This window comes from Arachis hypogaea, chromosome 12 (genome assembly GCF_003086295.3).
Source record: "Arachis hypogaea cultivar Tifrunner chromosome 12, arahy.Tifrunner.gnm2.J5K5, whole genome shotgun sequence".
In the NCBI taxonomy this organism is placed as follows: domain Eukaryota; kingdom Viridiplantae; phylum Streptophyta; class Magnoliopsida; order Fabales; family Fabaceae; genus Arachis; species Arachis hypogaea.
The window spans coordinates 98,520,109-98,532,678 of record NC_092047.1 but is presented as its reverse complement, the minus strand read 5'-3'; the positions used below and the strand labels follow the sequence as shown (position 1 = coordinate 98,532,678).

Genomic DNA, 12,570 nt, shown 5'->3' with positions numbered 1-12,570 from the left:
AGTCTAAACCTTGTCTGTGGTATTCCGAGTAGGATTCGATGAATGAATGACTGTGACAAGCTCCAAACTCGCGATTGCAGGGCGTTAGTGACAGACGTAAAAGGATAGTAAATCCTATTCCAGCATGATCGAGAACCGACGATGAATAGCCGTGCCGTGATAGGGTGCGTGAGCATATTATTCACTGAGAGGATAAGATGAAGCCATTGGCAAGGGTGATGCCTCCAGACGATTAGCCGTGCCGTGACAGGGCATTGGATCATTTTCCCGAGAGATGACCGAAAGTAGCCATTGACAGTGGTGATGTATCATATAAAGCCAGCCATGGAAAGGAGTGAGACTGATTGGATGAGGATAATAGGAAAGCAGAGGTTCAGAGGAACGAAAAGCATCTCCATTCGCTTATCTGAAATTCCTACCAATGATTTACATAAGTATCTCTATCCCTATTCTATTAGTTATTTTCGAAAACTCCATGATTATTTTATATCTGCCTGACTGAGATTTGCAAGGTGATCATAGCTTGCTTCATACCAACAATCTCCGTGAGATTCGACCCTTACTCACGTAAGGTATTACTTGGACGACCCAGTGCACTTGCTGGTTAGTTGTATCGAAGTTGTGACAAATTATGAATGTGTAATCACGATTACGCGTACCAAGTTGCTCACGTGCCAGGAATAGTTTGAGCCTGGACATCACAATTTCGTGCACTATGTTTTTGGCGCCGTTGCCGGGGATTGTTTGAGTTTGGACAACTGACGGTTCATCTTGTTGCTCAGATTAGGTAATTTTCTCTTTGTTTTATTTTCAAAAATTTCTCAAAAATTTTTCAAAAATTTTTCTTTTGTTTTCGAAAAAAATTAATAAAAATGTTTTCAAAAATTAGATTCAAAATTTTTAAGAATGAATTCTAGTGTTTCATGAAGCATGTAAAGCCTGGCTGGCTGTAAAGCCATGTCTAAATTTATTTGGACTGAGGCTTGCAATTTGTTATCAAGAGCAATATACTCTGGTGTTAAATGATGAAGCTTGGCTGGCCATTGGCCATGTCTAGTGTTTTGGACTGGAGCTTTCATTGAAAGCTTGGCTGGCTAGTGAGCCATGTCTAATTCCTGGACTGAAGCTTTAGACTAACAATGCAAGATTCCTGGAATTCATATTAAAAATTTTGGAATCCTTATTTTCCTTTTTCAACTAATTTTCGAAAAAAAAATACAAAAAAATTAGAAAATCATAAAAATCAAAAATATTTTTCTGTTTCTTGTTTGAGTCTTGAGTCATGTTATAAGTTTGGTGTCAATTGCATGTGCATCTTGCATTTTTCGAAAATTCTCATGCATTCATGGTGTTCTTCATGATCTTCAAGTAGTTCTTGGTAAGTCTTCTTGTTTGATCTTGATGATTTTTTGTTTTGTGTCTTTTCTTGTTTTTCATATGCATTCTTGAATTCTTAGTGTCTAAGCATTAAAGAATTCTAAGTTTGGTGTCTTGCATGATTTCTTTGCATTAAAAATTTTTCAAAATTGTGTCTATGATGTTCATCTTGACATTCATAGTGTTCTTGGTGTTCATCTTGACATTCATAGCATTTTTGCATGCATTCATTGTTTTGATCTAAAAAATTCATGCATTGCATAATTTTCATGTTTTTCATAAAAATTTCAAAAAAATCAAAAAAATATCTTTCCCTTTTTCTCTCATCAAATTCGAAAATTTGAGTTGACTTTTTCAAAAATTTTTAAAATCAAGTTGTTTCTTATGAGTCAAATCAAATTTTCAATTTGAAAATCTTATCTTTTTCAAAATCTTTTTCAAAAAAAAAAAAATCAAATCTTTTTCAAAATTCTTAGTTATTTTCGAAAATTCCAAAAATATTTTTCAAAAATCTTTTCTTATTTTTATATCAAATTTTTGAAAATAACATAATCAATTAGTGTTTTGATTCAAAAATTTGAAGTTTGTTACTTGCTTGTTAAGAAAGATTCAAACTTTAAGTTCTAGAATCATATCTTGTGATTTCTTATGAATCAAGTCATTAATTGAGATTTTAAAAATCAAATCTTTTTCAAAATTAGTTTCTAAAATATCTTCTTATCTTATCTTTTTCAAAAATATCTTTTCAAAATATCTTTTCTAACTTCCTAACTTCTTATCTTTTCAAAATTTGTTTCAACTAACTAACTAACTTTTTGTTTGTTTCTCAACTTTTTCAAAATTACCTAACTAACTCTCTCTCTCTAATTTTCGAAAAAATCTTCCCTCTTTTTCAAAAATTTCTTTTTAATTAACTAATTATTCTTATTTTTTATTTTTGATTTTAAAAAAATTTTCGAAAATCACTAACATTTTTCAAAAACCATTTTCGAAAATCACTAACTCTTTTTCAAAAAAATATTTTCGAAAATTCTTCCTCTCCCATCTCATTCTATTTATTCATTCATATCCTAACATCTCATCTCACATATCTAACCTCCTCACAGTTGTGTTTCTTCCATTATATTACATTCTTTGTCTCCCCCTCTTCTTCTACTCACACAGGGATCCCTATACTGTGGTATAAAGGATCTCTATTATTATTATTATTTTTCTGTGCCTTCTTCTTTGTCATATGAGCAGGAGCAAGGATAAGAACATTCTTGTGGAAGCAGATCCAGAACCTGAAAGGACTCTGAAGAGAAAATTAAGAGAAGCTAAAATACAACAATCCAGAGATAACCTTTCAGAAATTTTCGAACAGGAAGAGGAGATGGCAGCCGAAAATAACAATAATGTAAGGAAGATGCTTGGTGACTTTACTGCACCTAATTCCAATTTACATGGAAGAAGCATCTCCATTCCTGCCATTGGAGCAAACAACTTTGAGCTGAAACCTCAATTAGTTTCTCTGATGCAGCAGAACTGCAAGTTTCATGGACTTCCATCTGAAGATCCTTTTCAGTTCTTAACTGAATTCTTGCAGATATGTGATACTGTTAAGACTAATGGAGTAGATCCTGAAGTCTACAGGCTCATGCTTTTCCTTTTTGCTGTAAGAGACAGAGCTAGATTATGGTTGGATTCTCAACCCAAAGACAGCCTGCACTCTTGGGATAAGCTGGTCACGGCTTTCTTAGCCAAGTACTTTCCTCCTCAAAAGCTGAGCAAGCTTAGAGCTGATGTTCAAACCTTCAGACAGAAAGAAGGTGAATCCCTCTATGAAGCTTGGGAAAGATACAAACAGTTGACCAAAAAGTGTCCTTCTGACATGCTTTCAGAATGGACCATCCTGGATATATTCTATGATGGTTTATCTGAGCTATCAAAGATGTCACTGGACACTTCTGCAGGTGGATCCATTCACCTAAAGAAAACGCCTGCAGAAGCAAAAGAACTCATTGACATGGTTGCTAATAACCAGTTCATGTGCACTTCTGAAAGGAATCCTGTGAGTAATGGGACGCCTATGAAGAAGGAAGTTCTTGAGGTTGATACTCTGAATGCCATATTGGCTCAGAATAAAATATTGACTCAGCAAGTCAATATGATCTCTCAGAGTCTGCATGGAATGCAAGCTGCATCCAACAGTACTCAAGAGGCATCTTCTGAAGAAGAAGCTTATGATCCTGAGAACCCTGTAATAGCAGAGGTAAATTACTTAGGTGAACCTTATGGAAACACCTATAACTCAACATGGAGAAATCATCCAAATTTCTCATGGAAGGATCAAAAGCCCCAACAAGGCTTTAATAATGGTGGAAGAAACAGGTTTAGCAATAGCAAGCCTTTTCCATCATCAACTCAGCAACAGACAGAGAACTCTGAACAAAATGCTTTTAATTTAGCAAATCTAGTCTCTGATCTATCTAAGGCCACTGTAAGTTTCATGAATGAAACAAGGTCTTCCATTAGAAATCTGGAAGCACAAGTGGGCCAGCTGAGTAAAAGGATCACTGAAATCCCTCCTAGTACTCTCCCAAGCAATACAGAAGAGAACCCAAAAGGAGAGTGCAAGGCCATTGACATAAGCACCATGGCCGAACCTGTAAGGGAAGGAGAGGACGTGAATCCCAAGGAGGAAGACCTCCTGGGACGTCCAGTGATCAATAAGGAGCTTCCCTCTGAGGAATCAAAGGACTCTGAGGCTCATCTAGAGACCATAGAGATTCCATTGAACCTCCTTATGCCCTTCATGAGCTCTGATGAGTATTCCTCTTCTGAAGAGAATGAGGATGTTACTGAAGAGCAAACTGCCAAGTTTCTTGGTGCAATCATGAAGCTGAATGCCAAATTATTTGGCATTGATACTTGGAAAGTTGAACTTCCCTTGTTCATCAATGAACTAAGTGATCTGGATCAACTGACATTGCCTCAGAAGAGACAGGATCCTGGAAGGTTCATAATACCCTGTACCATAGGCACCATGATCTTTAAGGCTCTGTGTGACCTTGGTTCAGGAATAAACCTCATGCCCCTATCTGTAATAGAGAAACTGGGAATCTATGGGGTGCAAGCTGCTAAAATCTCATTAGAGATGGCAGACAATTCAAGAAAACAGGCTTATGGACAAGTAGAGGACGTGTTAGTAAAGGTTGAAGGCCTTTACATCCCTACTGATTTCATAGTCCTGGATACTGGAAAGGAAGAGGATGAATCCATCATCCTAGGAAGACCTTTCCTGGCCACAGCAAGAGCTGTGATTGATGTTGACAGAGGAGAATTAGTCCTCCAAATGAATGAGGACTCCCTTGTGTTTAAAACTCAAGAATCTCTCTCTGCAACCATGGAGAGGAAGCATGAAAAGCTTCTCTCAAAGCAGAGTCAAACAAAGCTTCCACAGTCAAACTCTAAGTTTGGTGTTGGGAGGCCACAACCAAACTCTAAGTTTGGTGTTGAACTCCCATATCCAAACTCTAAGTTTGGTGTTGGAGAGTCTCAACAAAGCTCTGCACATCTGTGAGGCTCCATGAGAGCCCACTGTCAAGCTATTGACACTAAAGAAGCGCTTGTTGGGAGGCAACCCAATTTTTATTTATCTAACTATATTTTCCTTAGTTATATGTCTTTGTAGGTTCATGATCATATGGAGTCACAAAATAAATATAAAAATTGAAAACGGAATCAAAAACAGCAGAAGAAAAATCACGCCCTGGAGGAGCATCTGTCTGGCGTTCAGCGCCAGAACAGAGCATGGTGCTGGCGCTGAACGCCCAAAATGGGCAGCTTCTGGGTGCTGAACGCCAGAACAGGCATGGTTCTGGCGTTCAACGCCAGAAATGGCACACAAATGGGCGTTGAACGCCCAAAATGGCCACCAACCTGGCGCTGAACGCCCAGAGTTGGGTACAAAGGCATTTTTACATGCCTAATGGGTGCAGGGATGTAAATCCTTGAACACCTCAGGATCTGTGGACCCCACAGGATCCCCTCCTACCTCCACTCACTTCTTCTCAACACTCTCTTTCACACAACCCCATAAACACTCTTCCCCATCACCTCTTCACCACTCACATCCATCCACTCTTCCCCATAAACCTACCTCATAAACTCCACCTACCTTCGAAATTCAAAACCAATTTCCCACCCAAACCCACCCATATGGCCGAACCTTAACCCCCCCTCCCTTCCCTATATAAAACCCCCATTCTTCATCAAATTCACACAACACACCCCTCTGCACTCTTCTTGGCCGAAACCACATCTCCCTCTCCATATTTCTTCTTCTTCTTCTTCTATTATTTTGTTTATTGCTCGAGGACGAGCAATATTCTAAGTTTGGTGTGGTAAAAGCATAGCTTTTTTTGTTTTTCCATTACCATTGATTGCACCTAAGACCGGAGAATCCTCTAGAAAGGGGAAAGGGAAGACAAAAGCTTCCACATCCGAGTCATGGGAGATGGAAAGGTTCATCTCCAAAGCCCATCAAGACCACTTCTATGATGTTGTGGCCAAGAAGAAGGTGATCCCTGAGGTCCCTTTTAAACTCAAAAGAAATGAGTATCCGGAGATCCGACATGAAATTCAAAGAAGAGGTTGGGAAGTTCTAACAAATCCCCTCCAACAAGTCGGCATCCTAATGGTTCAAGAGTTCTATGCCAATGCATGGATCACCAAGAACCATGATCAAAGTAAGAACCCGGATCCAAAGAACTATGTTACAATGGTTCGGGGGAAATACTTAGATTTTAGTCCGGAGAATGTGAGGTTGGCGTTTAACTTGCCCATGATGCAAGGAGATGAACGCCCCTACACTAGAAGGGTCAACTTTAATCAAAGGTTGGACTAAGTCCTTATGGACATATGTGTAGAAGAAGCTCAATGGAAGGTTGACTCCAAAGGCAAGCCGGTTCAACTAAGAAGATTGGACCTCAAGCCTGTAGCTAGAGGATGGTTGGAGTTCATTCAATGCTCAATCATTTCCACTAGCAACCGGTCTGAAGTTACTATAGACCGGGCCATCATGATCCATAGCATCATGATTGGAGAAGAGGTGGAAGTTCATGAGATTATACCTCAAGAACTCTACAAGGTGGCTGACAAGTCTTCCACTATGGCAAGGTTAGTCTTTCCTCACCTCATTTGCCACCTATGCAATTCAGCTAGGATTGACATAGAGGGAGATATCCTCATTAAAGAGGACAAGCCCATCACTAAGAAAAAGATGGAGCAAGCAAGAGAGCCCATTCATGGAGCTCAAGAGGCGTATGAAGCTCATCACCATGAGATCCCGGAAATGCCTCAAATGCACTTTCCTCCACAAAACTATTGGGAGAACATCAACACCTCCCTAGAAGAATTAAGTTCCAATATGGGACAACTAAGGGTGGAACATCAAGAGCACTCCATCATGCTTCATGAAATAAGAGAAGATCAAAAAGCAATGAGGGAGGAGCAACAAAGACAAGGAAGAGACATAGAAGAGCTCAAGGACATCATTGGTTCCTCAAGGAGGACACGCCACCATCACTAAGGTGGATTCATTCCTTGTTCTTATTTCTTCTGTTTTTCGTTTTCTATGTTATGCGCTTATCTATGTTTGTGTCTTCATTACATGATCATTAGTAGTAGTAACTTTGTCTTAAAGATATGAATGTCCTATGAATCTCTCACCTCTCTTAAATGAAAAATGTTTTAATTCAAAAGAACAAGAAGTACATGAGTTTCGAATTTATCCTTGAACTTAGCTTAATTATATTGATGTGGTGACAATGCTTCTTGTTTTCTGAATGTATGCTTGAACAGTGCATATGTCTTTTGAAGTTGTTGTTTAAGAATGTTAAATATGTTGGCTCTTGAAAGAATGATGACTAGGAGACATGTTATTTGATAATCTGAAAAATCATAAAAATGATTCTTGAAGCAAGAAAAAGTAGCAAAGAACAAAGCTTGCAGAAAAAAAATATAAAAAAATAGGCGAAAAAAAAATATAGAAAGAAAAAGAAAAAGCAAGCAGAAAAAGCCAAAAGCTCTTAAAACCAAAAAGCAAGCAGAAAAAGCCAAAAACCCTTAAAACCAAAAGGCAAGAGCAAATAAAAAGGATCCCAAGGCTTTGAGCATCAGTGGATAGGAGGGCCTAAAGGAATAAAATCCTGGTCTAAGCGGCTAAACCAAGCTGTCCCTAGCCATGTGCTTGTGGCGTGTAGGTGTCAAGTGAAAACTTGAGACTGAGCGGTTAAAGTAAAGGTCCAAAGTAAAAAAAGAGTGTGCTTAAAAACCCTGGACACCTCTAATTGGGGACTCTAGCAAAGCTGAGTCACAATCTGAAAGGGTTCACCCAATTATGTGTCTGTGGCATTTATATATCCGGTGGTAATACTGGAAAACAAAGTGCTTAGGGCCACGGCCAAGACTCATAAAAAAGCTGTGTTCAAGAATCATCATACTGAACTAGGAGAGTCAATAACACTATTCGAAATCTGAAGTTCCTATAGATGCCAATCATTCTGAACCTCAATGGATAAAGTGAGATGCCAAAACTATCCAAGAGGCAAAAAGCTATAAGTCCCGCTCATTTGATTGGAGCTATGTTTCATTGATAGTTTGGAATTTATAGTATATTCTCTTCTTTTTATCCTATTTGATTTTCAGTTGCTTGGGGACAAGCAACAATTTAAGTTTGGTGTTGTGATGAGCGGATAATTTATACGCTTTTTGACATTGTTTTTAGTATGTTTTTAGTAGAATCTAGTTACTTTTAGGGATGTTTTCATTAGTTTTTATGTTAAATTCACATTTCTGGACTTTACTATGAGTTTGTGTATTTTTTCGTGATTTCAGGTATTTTCTGGCTGAAATTGAGGGACTTGAGCAAAAATCTGATTCAGAGGTTGAAGAAGGACTGCTGATGCTGTTGGATTCTGACCTCCCTGCACTCAAAGTGGATTTTCCGGAGCTACAGAACTCGAAATGGCGCGCTTCCAATTGCGTTGAAAAGTAGACATCCAGGGCTTTCCAGCAATATATAATAGTTCATACTTTGGCCAAGAATAGACGACGTAAACTGGCGTTCAACGCCAGCTTTCTACCCAAATCTGGCGTCCAGCGCCAGAAAAGGAGCCAAAACCAGAGTTGAACGCCCAAACTGGCACAAAAGCTGGCGTTCAACTCCAAGAAGGACCTCTACACGTGCAACACTCAGGCTCAGCCCAAACACACACCAAGTGGGCCCAGGAAGTGGATTTATACATCAATTACTTACTCATGTAAACCCTAGTAGCTAGTTTATTATAAATAGGACCTTTTACTATTGTATTAGGCATCTTTTGATCATCTTAGAATCTTAGGATCATCTTTGAACGCATTGTTCTTAGACTTTGGGGGCTGGCCATCTCGGCCATGCCTGGACCTTCACTTATGTATTTTCAACGGTAGAGTTTCTACACTCCATAGATTAAGGTGTGGAGCTCTGCTGTTCCTCAAAGATTAATGCAAAGTACTACTGTTTTCTATTCAATTCATCTTATTTCGCTTCTAAGATATCCATTCGCACCCAAGAACGTGATGAAGGTGATGATTATGTGTGACGCTCATCATCCTTCTCCTTTATGAACGCGTGCCTGACAAACACTTCCGTTCTACATGAAATAAGCTAGAATGAATATCTCTTAGATCTCCTAACCAGAATCTTCGTGGCGTAAGCTAGAATGATGGCGACATTCAAGAGAATCCGGAAAGTCTAAACCTTGTCTGTGGTATTCCGAGTAGGATTCGATGAATGAATGACTGTGACGAGCTCCAAACTCGCGATTGCAAGGCGTTAGTGACAGACGCAAAAGGATAGTAAATCCTATTCCAGCATGATCGAGAACCGACAGATGAATAGCCGTGTCGTGACAGGGTGCGTGAGCATATTATTCACTGAGAGGATAAGATGAAGCCATTGGCAAGGGTGATGCCTCCAGACGATTAGCCGTGCAGTGACAGGGCATTGGATCATTTTCCCGAGAGATGACCGAAATTAGCCATTGACAGTGGTGATGTATCACATAAAGCCAGCCATGGAAAGGAGTGAGACTGATTGGATGAGGATAGTAGGAAAGCAGAGGTTCAGAGGAACGAAAAGCATCTCCATTCGCTTATCTGAAATTCCTACCAATGATTTACATAAGTATCTCTATCCCTATTCTATTAGTTATTTTCGAAAACTCCATGATTATTTTATATCTGCCTGACTGAGATTTGCAAGGTGACCATAGCTTGTTTCATACCAACAATCTCCGTGGGATTCGACCCTTACTCACGTAAGGTATTACTTGGACGACCCAGTGCACTTGCTGGTTAGTTGTATCGAAGTTGTGACAAATTATGAATGTGTAATCACGATTACGCGTACCAAGTTGCTCACGTGCCAGGAATAGTTTGAGACTGGACATCACAATTTCGTGCACCAAGTACTAAAGAAGCTTCCTCTGAAGAAGAAGCTTATGATCCTGAGAACCCAGCAATGGAAGAGGTGAATTACATGGGAGAACCCTATGGAAACACCTATAATCCTTCATGGAGAAATCATCCAAATTTCTCATGGAAGGATCAACAGAGACCTCAACAAGGTTTCAAAAACAATAATGGTGGAAGAAACAGGTTTAGCAATAGCAAGCCTTTTCCATCATCTTCTCAGCAACAGACAAAGAATTCTAAGCAAAGCCATTCTGCATTAGCAACTATAGTCTCTGATCTAATTAAAACTACTCAAAGTTTCATGACTGAAACAATGTCCTCCATTAAAAATTTGGAGGCACAAGTGGGTCAGCTGAGTAAGAAAATTACTGAACTCTCTCCTAATACTCTCCCAAGCAATACAGAAGAGAATCCAAAAAGAGAGTGCAAGGCCATAACCACATCTCACATGGCCGAACTAGAAGAGGAGGAAAAGGCAGTGATTTCCACTGAAGAAGACCTCAATGGACGTCCACTGGCATCCAAGGAGTTCCCTAATGAGGAGCCATGGGAATCTGAAGCTCACACAGAGACCATAGAAATTCCATTGAATTTACTTCTGTCATTCATGAGCTTTGATGAGTATTCTTCCTCTGAAGAGTATGAAGATATTTTTGGAGAGCAAGTTGCTAAGTATCTTGGAGCAATCATGAAGCTAAATGCCAAGTTACAAGTTATTTGGTAATGAGACTTGGGAGGAAGAACCCCCCTTGCTCATCAAAGAACTGGATGACTTGACTAGGCAGAGATTACCTCTGAAGAGACAAGATCCTGGAAATCTTTCAATACCCTGTACCATAGGCACCATGACCTTTCAGAAGGCTCTGTGTGACCTAGGGTCAAGTATAAACCTCATGCCTCTCTCTGTAATGGAGAAGCTAGGGATCATTAAGGTACAAGCTGCAAGAATCTCACTGGAGATGGCAGACAATTCAAAGAAACTGGCTTATGGACTTGTAGAGGATGTCTTTGTAAAGGTTGAAGGCCACTACATCCCTGCTGACTTCATAATCCTAGAGACTGGGAAGTGTATGGATGAATCCATCATCCTTGGCAGACCCTTCCTAGCCACAGCAAAAGCTGTGATTGATGTTGACAGAGGAGAATTGATCATTCAAGTGAATGAAGACTCCCTTGTGTTTAAAGCTCAAGGATATTCCTCTGTAACCATGGAGAGGAAGCATGAAAAGCTTCTCTCAATACAGAGTCAAACAGAGCCCCCACAGTCAAACTCTAAGTTTGGTGTTGGACTTGTCGGGTTGGCTGGATAACCGACAGATGTGCCTCATCAACCATAGGACAGGCATGCATCATGTGCACTTGTTTGTTTTGTCTGCTATGCATTACTTGGGATTGCCTAACTGAATATGTATCATACTACTTGTTATATTTGCTACTTGCACTATCTGTTTCCTACTTGTGCATGAACTTGTTTGGTTGCTTGTCTCTGCTGATTCACGAATGATGGAGGAGTGGAGGAATGGCAGATTGGTTAGGTGTTAATGTTAGGTTTTAAAGTAAGTAAGTTTTGGATGCTTATATCACCTACCCCTTTTATGGCTTCTGCTTAGAGTTTAGGTTTTATAACTGTAAGATTGGAGCTCTAGGATTGCCTCTGGCATTCCCAGGTCCTTATATATTATATGCGTGGTACCTTTACCATGCTGAGAATCCCTGGTTCTCACCCCATACTGTGTTGTTATTTTCAGATGCAGGGGGAGAGCGTGGGAGGGTGTGTATCCAATGTTAAGGAGGATTCTTCTCGAGAGGGTTTAGAAAAACCATCCAAGGTCTCTTTTAGAGATAAGGTCATTGGTGCAGAAAAGTCTAAGGCCTTTGCATTAGTAGGGTCTTTATCTGGGGATGGTATCGCGATGGTGACAGGTAAGCAGGGTCATTCTTGTCCACCAAGTGTTAGTTTTACTAAGGAGGCAAAGAGCTGTCTAGCTGAACCTTATAAGGAAGCCATTGTGATCAAGGTGCTAGATAAGTATTATGGCTACACGGCTCTTATGCATAAGTTTCGGATAGTATAGCGCATCAAAGGAGGGTTTGATTTGTTTGATGTGGGGTTTGGGTATTTTTTGGTTAAATTTGATATTTTTGCGGATTGTGAGAAAGTCATTCTTGGTCGCCCGTGGTTGATAGACGGTCACTATGTTGCAGTAAAGGCATGGGACGTGGATTTTAGGCCATGCGAAAAATCCTTCAAATCAACGCTAGTATGGATTCGAGTCTCGGAACTTCCAATTTGGTGCTACCAGGAACAAGCAATGCTGTGAATTGCTTTTACAATAGGGGTTCCGGTGAAAGTAGACTTGGCCACTAAGCTTGCAAAAAGAGGAAAATATGCCCGAGCTTGTGTTCAAATTAATCTTGGGTTGCCTGTAATCAAATATATTATAGTGGAGGGTATGACTCATGAAGTGGAGTACGAGAGTTTACAGCTGATTTGTGCTACTTGTACACGGTATGGGCATGATAAATCGTTGTGCATGGAGAAGGAGTCCTTGGAAGGAAACGGTGATTCTTTTGGTGATGGAAAAAATAATGAAGCCCGACACTAGTGCCACACAACAATCATGAGATTCAGAAAGAGGCTGAATCGGAAGCTCGCGATTTGGGTGAAAATTCTCGTAATTTTGTGAGAAATTA

At 39.8% G+C, this 12,570-nt stretch overlaps 1 non-coding gene across 1 annotated transcript; it reads right to left on the bottom strand.

Moving 5' to 3' along the window:
• Nucleotides 1-3,145: 3,145 nt before the first annotated feature.
• On the bottom strand, nucleotides 3,146-3,253 carry LOC112731000 (small nucleolar RNA R71). Its single transcript, XR_003166796.1, has one exon. It is a non-coding gene; the product is annotated as a small nucleolar RNA R71 (small nucleolar RNA).
• Nucleotides 3,254-12,570: the final 9,317 nt, after the last annotated feature.